This window comes from Palaemon carinicauda, chromosome 35, assembly GCF_036898095.1.
Source record: "Palaemon carinicauda isolate YSFRI2023 chromosome 35, ASM3689809v2, whole genome shotgun sequence".
NCBI classification, from domain to species: Eukaryota; Metazoa; Arthropoda; class Malacostraca; order Decapoda; family Palaemonidae; genus Palaemon; species Palaemon carinicauda.
Genome location: NC_090759.1, coordinates 29,466,776 through 29,475,947, shown reverse-complemented (window position 1 = coordinate 29,475,947; position 9,172 = coordinate 29,466,776). Strand labels below are relative to the sequence as shown.

Genomic DNA, 9,172 nt, shown 5'->3' with positions numbered 1-9,172 from the left:
CTTGACCTTTGACCCTATCACTTCCAAAATCTAATCAAACTGCCTAAGAAACTGATGTTCCTTTAGCTTGCTAAAGTCAATAGAACCTCAGTCTCTTGGGTCCGGGTTCGATTCCCTGGTCGACCAGAAGCTATTATCTTTGGGGTAATTCCCCCTAGGGTCTCTGATCCCGAGGTAGAGAGAATCCAGATATTAAGAGGTGTATAATATATGGCATATATGAATGTATACGAGAAACACGTCTAAATGTGCAAAATTATAACACACACACACACACATATATATATGTATATATATATATATATATATATATATATATATATATATATATATATATATATATATATATTCCCAAGATATAATTCGGTATTAAATGCCACACACACACACACACACACACACACACACATATATATATATATATATATATATATATATATATATATATATATATATATATATATATATATATATATATATATATATATATATATATGCAGTATATAAAACCCCTAGGGCTATAATAGCATCTTGCTTTTCCTACTAGAGTTGTAGCTTGGCAAGTATATATATATATATATATATATATATATATATATATATATATATATATATATATATATATATATATATATATATATAATGCACGTCAGAGAAGTTAGTTCGTCGTTAAAAGGTAAGAATACATATAATCTTACCTGTATAACATTTGAATGAACAGTCACGTATTTAGAACAATAAGGAAGAGACTCCAGGTAAATCACAATTCATTTCTCTCAATAATTTCACGTTAAATGTCCTGGACACTTTTCCCCGTGAGTTACAAGTTAAGAGCGCCCGTGGTCCGCAGGTAATGGGTGTGGGGTGTGGTGTTTCACTGTTGGCACTCTCGACTTCACTGTCACACTCGCTGAACGAACAGCACAGACGAAGTAACCTGTTCATGCATATAGGCGTGTGTTCGTGTGTATGTGTACGTGACTAGTTTTGTTCATTGCCATTTCAGAGCAAGTATATTTTTTCATTCATTTGATGGAAATGAGTTGTAAATATATTTGCTCTTTTCACTCTGCGTACATACATTTTGCGAAATCACTGCACGCGCACATAATTACATATTTGGTATTCTCATTTATCCATATTCGCTTTTATATGAACCTAATTTTATGAATGAGATACTATGATGCAAACAAAATATTTATTGCAGTATTTGATCTTTTAATGTGAAATTAATTATTTTCCCATAATTGGATCCCATATTTTCCAAATAAACTAAGTATCTGATTAGGAATAAATTGTCTGAAATAAATCCAGTTTGACTATTTTCAGACGAAATCATCTTCTAAACAGGCATTCAGGACTTTCAAGTAGAATAAGTTGTACAAAAGTAAAAATAACCTCTGTGGCACCAAGCCAAGAGACAAACATGAGCAGTAAAGCAGAGTTCGAAGGATGTGACTGACCTTCCAAATACATTAGACTGATTTTGTAAGCCATGCATATTATGTATTGCATTCAGGAGCCCTTATTTAAGAGTTAATAGACATTTCAATGCATAATCAGTTTGACCGTAGTAAGGATAATTGGCATACATAAGATATTAAGTCTTTAATTGTTTTGTGGACCTACTCCTTGTGATGATAAAATATAAATTTCGATAATCAATTATCTTCGGCCGACTACTATAGAAGAAAAATACTTTTCTATAGTTTAGTTTATGCCGGTTCTGGTTCAGAGTGAGGGAGAGCCTTTGCAACGGCACCTCCAAAGTTTATCTTATACTGTTTTGTCTTTTCCTCCACATCAGATTTAATACTTCTTTTTTCTTTTCTATATTTTTTCACCAAATATAAATAATCCTACTCTTTTCTTTAGGTCTTCCTCAAATGGTTGTTGTAGCTCAATTATTTCATTCCTTTCTTTTCTATATTCCTAGCAAAACAACGCTTCGTATAACTCTTTTGTCGCACTAACGCAAAGTTGTCTTATTTCCAAATCACAAAACTGATTTAAGAACTATTAAATAATGTGAAATAAATAATTGTTTATCTACTTCTCGCATTAAATTCAATCACAAGCATAATAGTAAATTAATTTTCAATGTAAAAGTAGAACAAGCGTATTATTAATTTCTAATATTTTTGTGTTTCACAATACAACACGGTGTTAACTTTCATCATGTTGAACTACCAAAACATGTGTTTTGTCTACCCCAAGTAGTGTCGTTTGGTTGCCATTGTCGGGAACCCTATCATTACAGTTAAAATATTTACCACCTATCACATTGTAAGTATTATTGCAAATCTGTTGTAATATATTAATGTTTAATTGTTGTTGAGTAAGGTTTTGATGATTCCAATTTTCACCTCCGTGTCTATATAGCTGAAAAAGGTTGTGGATTACAGACTTCGTTTGCATTAAACCACACTAACTTACCTACGGTCTAATCCAACTTTTAATAGACAAAAAGTTAATGCTACTGTTTTATGCCTTAAGTGCGTTTTCCTGACTTTATATACACACACTACCCCAGTTGGTAACTTGGTAAGACTGTATAAATTAAGAAAACGTTGTTTTTATGAAGTGTGGGCTTCGCCCCCAAACCCCTTCTTTCCTGTAAAGAGGCATTTCTCGATTTCACATGCACCTAATATTATACCACCAAGTGTACTTCGTTGTTGGAGACTACGGAGACGGTACGTTATCTCTTCAGAGCGAAAAGCTTTTTGATAGGTAGTGCGTAATGTTTTGGTCTAAAGGAATGTCCTCTGCAGCTGTTTACCAGTGTAAGTGTTCCCTTTTCCGAAATCGCACCCTGTAATACAATACAACTTTACTCCATTTTCTGCGATTGGTGTTATCAGATAGGGAGATACCAAGCACTTCTTGGTTCTGGCTGTAAAAGACTACTTCTCCGCCTGAAGAGCAGTTGGTTTTATTATAGGTCTGGTCAGGGAAGTGTTTAAAAAAAAATATATTGTTTTTTCCTATAGGAAAACTCATATTCTGACTGAGGAGCCTAGACTCAATGGTAAAATTTGCTATTCTCCCACAAAGCTATTTTTGTGTGAAAAAGCTTTTTTTTCACTAGTTATCTTGTTTTAATTTGTTTTGATGTTATCTTCAGCAAATGTTTCAAGTGTTCTTGTGTTATGGTGTTTTGATGATATTACCTTCCACAAAAGTATCTGGAGCCTTAGTATATCAGCGGCCAGTTCCTCCCGTGTGCATAAAAATTGGACATCAACTATCCTAAATTTTCCTCTAACCTAACCTACAAGCCGTGTCCTTGCCTAATGGGGCTTCGGGTTACTACGCCCCCCTGTGACCCCCCCCCTTACATTGCCATATTTTAAGTCGGACATCATCATTCATACAGATGGCCGCTCTCATACATACACCCCAAGTGTTGTTTTCCCGATTACCACTACACAATGGTAATGGGGAAATCCCCTTGGGAATTGGGGTTTTGGGTCACTGAAGATAATAGTAGAAACTAACAAAACAATAAGAAAACCAACTAAAAATAGTTATGCAATAATAAAAATGGTGAAATAACACCAATGGATTAACTCCTTAAACACCGTTCTCTCTAGATTTCTGCTTTCTTTCGAACAGACTTTAATCTTCAACGTAATCAGATTTTAAAAAGGAAATAAACATAAGAAGACTAGCTAACCTCACCTTTCCCACCTAATGTGACCCTGAAGTCATAACCTTACATCCAGGGGGGGGGGGAGCCGAAGATATACCCTTACACAGGCGTATCCTTAACTCAGGCTAAGACTTAGTCCGCAGTGACTTGCCTTAATAGTCGTAGTTTAAGTAGTCCGAATCTGGTGTAAAAAAAGAAAGGGGCGACGATTTAGCTTCAAGATAACACTTATCCACAAAACTAGATAAAACTAGTACTGAACAACTTCTAGTTTGGTGTTTGTAAATGTAATGTGACACTGCAGGTAATGTTGATCTATTATTTGTACGTAAAATGCAGTTATGCCCGGCTTGGAACACTTTGGACACTATATTTACGTGATTATGTATTAATTTCAAACTTTCGTCGTTATTACTTGAAAAAAAAATTTCTCTTGTAGCTTTGTGTGGGGTGTATTCAGATTTATCTTTCTGCAATGGCAGCCCCTACAGAATTAAATTTAGATTTCTTATTTGAAAATCAATTCCTCTAGTACATTCTTTAATAAATTTTGAAAAAAAAAAAGAATCAAAAGGAGTGATTACAATATATCTGCATTCAAAATGGCCAATTCAAAGTAAAAATCTTGAAACCATGAGGGAAAAGTACTGTATAATGAAGTCATGGAAAGAGTCTACCAAAATCTAGTAGCCAATTCAGTAGAAATGCACCTTGAAAAGTTAACTAAGTTTTCCATTGGCACAACGAGCATAGTGGGGGGTGCTATTGTGCATTTAGCCAAAAATTGTAAATGTGCACGATGTAGAGAAGTTAAGTAGGATGAGAACAAATTCACAGACATACAAGAGCTACTCTGAAAATGTGAAGATGAAAAATAATCCCTTACTAACAGTAATTTGATTCTTTTCTCTTTTGTTATGCATTTACACATAATGTATTGAGAAGTGTTTTATATTTACATGTTTTACCCTTGAAAAATATTGATTATAACCAAAAAGAAAGGTGGGTGGGAGCCTACCAAAATTTAACAGGCTTCTCCTGGTGGGAGTTGTTTTTGCTCACAATGTTTGGGCAGTCTTGCCCAACGTTGGACCTCAGGCCCCCAAAGTGGGATGTAACCTGTATTCTTGGGTACCATATGGGTGTCTTGCCGTGCATGACCCCTTGGGAAGGATGTCAGAAAGAGATCTGCCCTTCAAGACACTCCCTGCTAGCTGTAGCTTTGATGAAGCAAGTTGGCGAGCATCATGGCATCTCATATGTTACTGTCTGTAGTATTTCAAAGTAGGGGAGGAGGTCTCCTTGAGTTTTGTCCTTGAGTTTGTGGGCAAGGCCCAAAACTTTGGTGCCCATGATATTAGATTAGAATCCTCCAATCCTTCCTTCAGCAAGCAATCGGAGGCAATCAGAATGACTGGCTTCTTTCTTGTGAGAGCTCAACGATGCCATCTTTCTGGCTTCCTAAGACCATAAAATGTGGCTATCCCTCAACCAGGGAGGGGTTTAGAGGTCCTACTCGTGTAAGGACAAATGAAGTTGAGAGTCGTGTCCACCTTAGGACTTCGAAAGAACCTCTCAAGTGGTTCAGGTATTAAGGCAGGATTTGGGTAACACCAGGCAAATTTTACCTCTCACTACCTATGGGAGTATATCCACAAGTCCATGGTATCTTACCTTTCGTCCTGTGATGGGTCCTCAACAGGTTATGTAGCCAGTTTAGCTCTCTGGAGACTAGAAGCATCCCGTCTAAAATAGCGGTTTAGACAGAAGCCTAGAATGAAATGTAGAATGACCTACCTTCTACTCTTCAAAACCGAGCAACCTTTCTTTGCTGGTAGGATATTTTAAAAAGTATCTCCCGCATCCTAGTAGACGAGGGAGGGGATGTATAGAATATCCTTTACTGAGGATATAGGTTCTCCTGTGACCTAGTACCATTTGTTCTTGCACAGATTGCCAGGAGGTGGCTGGAGTCATACCTTTGCTCCTTTTCAGAATCTGGTGCTCTGATGATTCTTGGAAAAGTTAAATCAGCCATAAATTTGGTGGTAGTGACTGCTCTATCCTAAAGATGAATCTATCTAAGGTTAATGTTATGTATTATAGGAACAAATCGCAAATTTTAAATATTAAACTTAGCCGGTGAATATATAATAGCTGACGTCTCCGATGGCTCGACAGAATCCAAAAACTCGCGAGCGATCGCCATGAAGGTAGCGGGTGTGCCCACCAGCGCCGACTATCGGCCAGATACCGCATATACATGTAAACAGCTCCAGTTCTTCTCTGTCGGTTTCATCGACAAGTCGATTCCACTCGCTTTTATGACCTCGAGTTTTCTACCGAATTGGTGAAGTACTTGGTTTTGGTTTTATTGCTTTCGCCGTGTTGGATTATTCAATACTATCCTCAAAAGAAATGCTTTTGAAAGGAGAGTAAAAGTGTTTTGCCCTTGCTCTTTTATCTCTGGTTTTTTCCATAGAGTAAAGATGGCCGACCCTTCCCTTAGTGTACGGAAGTGTGTTTTAGGCTTTTAGCAATTATCTTATCACGTTATAAATTGTTGTTGTTAATTATAGAATTTCCTCTATATATTTTATGTCTCACCCGCCTTTATTAGGCCTCTTCGATTAGCTTTCCATTTATACTAAACATCAAGATAAATTTTATGTTTTGTTTATATGCGGCCTTACCTATTCCTCCCCTAGTCCGAGAGTAGGCGGTCCTAACTTGGAAACCGAAGTTAAACAACGTTGAGCCCATTCAACTTTTATTTTCGTTAAGTTTAAATCATTTGCTCTGTAAGAGTTATGAAATGAATTTTTTTTAGTAGATAGTTTATGAAAGATTTTCTTTGAATAGTCTTCGTGCTGTTTCAAAGATGAACTAACGTTTGGTTTATTTATGCTACGCAGTTTGCGCTCTATCGTTACGATAGAGAAAGAGAGAATCACGGTTTCACTTTGCAGAAAGAGTAAATCGATTTTGACGTTTTGTTCATTCTTCTTTCAAACTGAAGTGTTTTAAATACTAATTTAAAGGAACTTGTTAATTTTCAATTTCTTAGTCCTTTCAGTTTTTTCCTTTGGTCAAATAACCTGTTTATTGACGAAGGGTGAGTGGGCATTTCTCTTCTGTGTGAAATCAAAAGAGAGAGAGAGAGAGAGGAAGAGAGAACGATCCGATCTTTATTCTCGTCCCAAGTAAGGAGTTTGGGAGCGAGTAAAGTTGTTCTCGATTCAGTTTTTTACTCTCGTCCCAAGTCTCTGTACGGGGAGAAAGGATAAAACGTTTTTAGTTTTTATTCTCGTCCCAAGGCACTGTACGGTGAGAGATTGAAAACGTAGTCTTTAATGAACTAGTGTTTAGTCTCCTCCCCAGTCACTGATCCTTTTTAACTTTATATATTTCGGTTTTATTAGATATATATGTTTACTGATTTTTGCTTGTACTAATGTGCTTACATTATACGACTCATTTCGCAATTATAACCTTTTGATGTAAGGGAGAATTGCGTGCTTCAGGTAGAAATCAGTTTTTATTCATGCCTAATGTGAAATTATTGAAAAATACGATATCAGTGAAGTAAGTGCAAAAACAGAAAATCGTAGTGATAAAGTGATAATTGCGCAAAGTGTTTTTTAGTGTTGCGACCGAGGGTTCGTCTGTCCGTGCTTGTCGTTCGCCTAGTCCGAGACCTCTTTCAGGCTCCCATGCTCCAGGGAGAAGTAATGTCGTAGGACTTATGGGGACGAGAGGCTTTAACCAACGAACAAACGTTCCCTCTATGGTATCGGGCGTGTCTCGCAAGATCGCCCCTACCATAAGACGAGCAATGCTGTTTTCTCCTCGTCATCCGAAGGCTTCTCGCAAAAGAAACCTTGGAGCAAAGTTTCTAGACCCTTAAAGCGGAAGTCAGTCCATTCAGGACAGGTCCAGCGTCCTGGCTGTAGCCATGGGGACAGCTCTGACCCTTTGCAGTCGTCGGAAGACTGTTCGCCTATTAAACGCAAGCGTAACACGGGGTCCGAGGGTCGCGGTAAAGGCAATGTTTTGCCAACACAGACGTTACCGTCGTCTCGGCCCATTCCGACTCCCGTTGATCCTAAATGGGTTGTCCTGCAGGACATGCAGACTAAGCTTGCCTCCCTTGTCCTTTTGACGTTATGAAACGTGATGTCGGTAGTTTGTCGCGTCAGTCACGTGACTTGGATCCTCACTCGCTGCAGTCCCGTGTTGACTTTCAGCCGCTGCCGCAGCCTCGTGTTGACGTTCAGCCACTGCCGCAGTCTCGTGTTGACGTTCAGGACGTTCGCCAACCAGCTCAGTTACCTTGTTTTGACGTTGAGCGTCAAGCACCGCAGTCAAGGGTTGTTTTGACTGCTCAGTCTAGGCAGTCAAGGCAGTCTCGACTTGACGTCGAGCGTCCATCAACTCCTGTTGTTGTTACTGGTCAGTCCTTTCAGCAGCGACATGCCGTCGCTTCCTTGACTGCTACTGCTGCTCCTTTGCGTGTGGACTTTGCCTGTCAAGCATTGCCACCGCGGCAGGTCTCTCCTTTTCATGAGACTCGGCAATTGTCGGACGAGGTTCCTTCAGATGAGGAAGTTGCTGATCCCCCTCCTACTGATATTCCCTTGGGGACTTTGTCAGACGGAGAGGAGCCTAAAGCTGCTCAGCCCTCTATGGACTTTAAATAAATCATGCTGATTTTTAAGGATCTTTGTCCTGACCATTTTGTAACTGCTGCTCCTCGTATGCCTAAACGTCAGAGTTTACACTAGGCCTAGCTACTTCGAAGCCGTTGTTTTCTAAGCTAGTGCTCTCTCGCTCTTCTAAGAGAGCTTTACGTTTGCTAGGCGACTGGTTGATCACCAGGAGGAGTTTGGGGGAGACAGCTTTTGCTTTCCCTCCTTTTAAACTGGCTTATAGAGCGAGCGTCTGGTATGACACGGGAGAAGTTCTTGGCTTGGGAGTTCCTGCCTCTGCCCAGAGAGACTTCTCAAGCCTCATAGACTCTCCCCGGCGCCTGGCCATGAGACGCTCCAAGATTTTATGGTCGGCTTCAGAGCTAGACCATCTCCTGTTAGGAGTTTTTCGAGCGTTTGAAGTTTTGCTGTACAATTATGTCATGCATGAACAAGGCTATCAGGGATGGCTCCAATGATTGACAGCCACGTTCTCTGCAGGAACAAGACTATCAGGGATGGCTCCAATGATCTGGCAGCCACGTTCACGGCAGAAGTACTTAAGATGTAAGTGCACTCAATGTGTTCATTGTCAAGACAAACTTCACGATGAAGACTACCAAGCTGTCTTGACAGCATTAAGGGAAGGCGACTGGATGGTCTCTCGACCTTCAGGATGCATACTTCCACATCCCGATTCATCCAAACTTTCAACTACATCTGAGGTTTGTGGACGGGAAAGTAATGTACCACTGTCGAGCACTGTACTCCGACCTCATTCCTGCTCCTCTTGTTTTTACAAGGCCCTTGCAAAATGTAGCAAGCTTTC

The 9,172-nt window shown here is 39.2% G+C and overlaps 2 protein-coding genes across 2 annotated transcripts in view; one reads left to right on the top strand and one right to left on the bottom strand.

Moving 5' to 3' along the window:
• The window catches only part of LOC137627675 (uncharacterized), a 27,218-nt gene extending 26,299 nt beyond the window's left edge, over nt 1-919 (bottom strand). Inside the window, exon 1 of the mRNA XM_068358866.1 lies at nt 699-919. The gene's annotated coding sequence lies outside the window, so the exon portion shown is untranslated. The remainder of the gene's footprint in view (nt 1-698) is intronic.
• Nucleotides 920-2,160: 1,241 nt separating this feature from the next.
• The window catches only part of bys (Bystin), a 77,099-nt gene continuing 70,087 nt past the window's right edge, over nt 2,161-9,172 (top strand). Inside the window, exon 1 of the mRNA XM_068358868.1 lies at nt 2,161-2,286. The gene's annotated coding sequence lies outside the window, so the exon portion shown is untranslated. The remainder of the gene's footprint in view (nt 2,287-9,172) is intronic.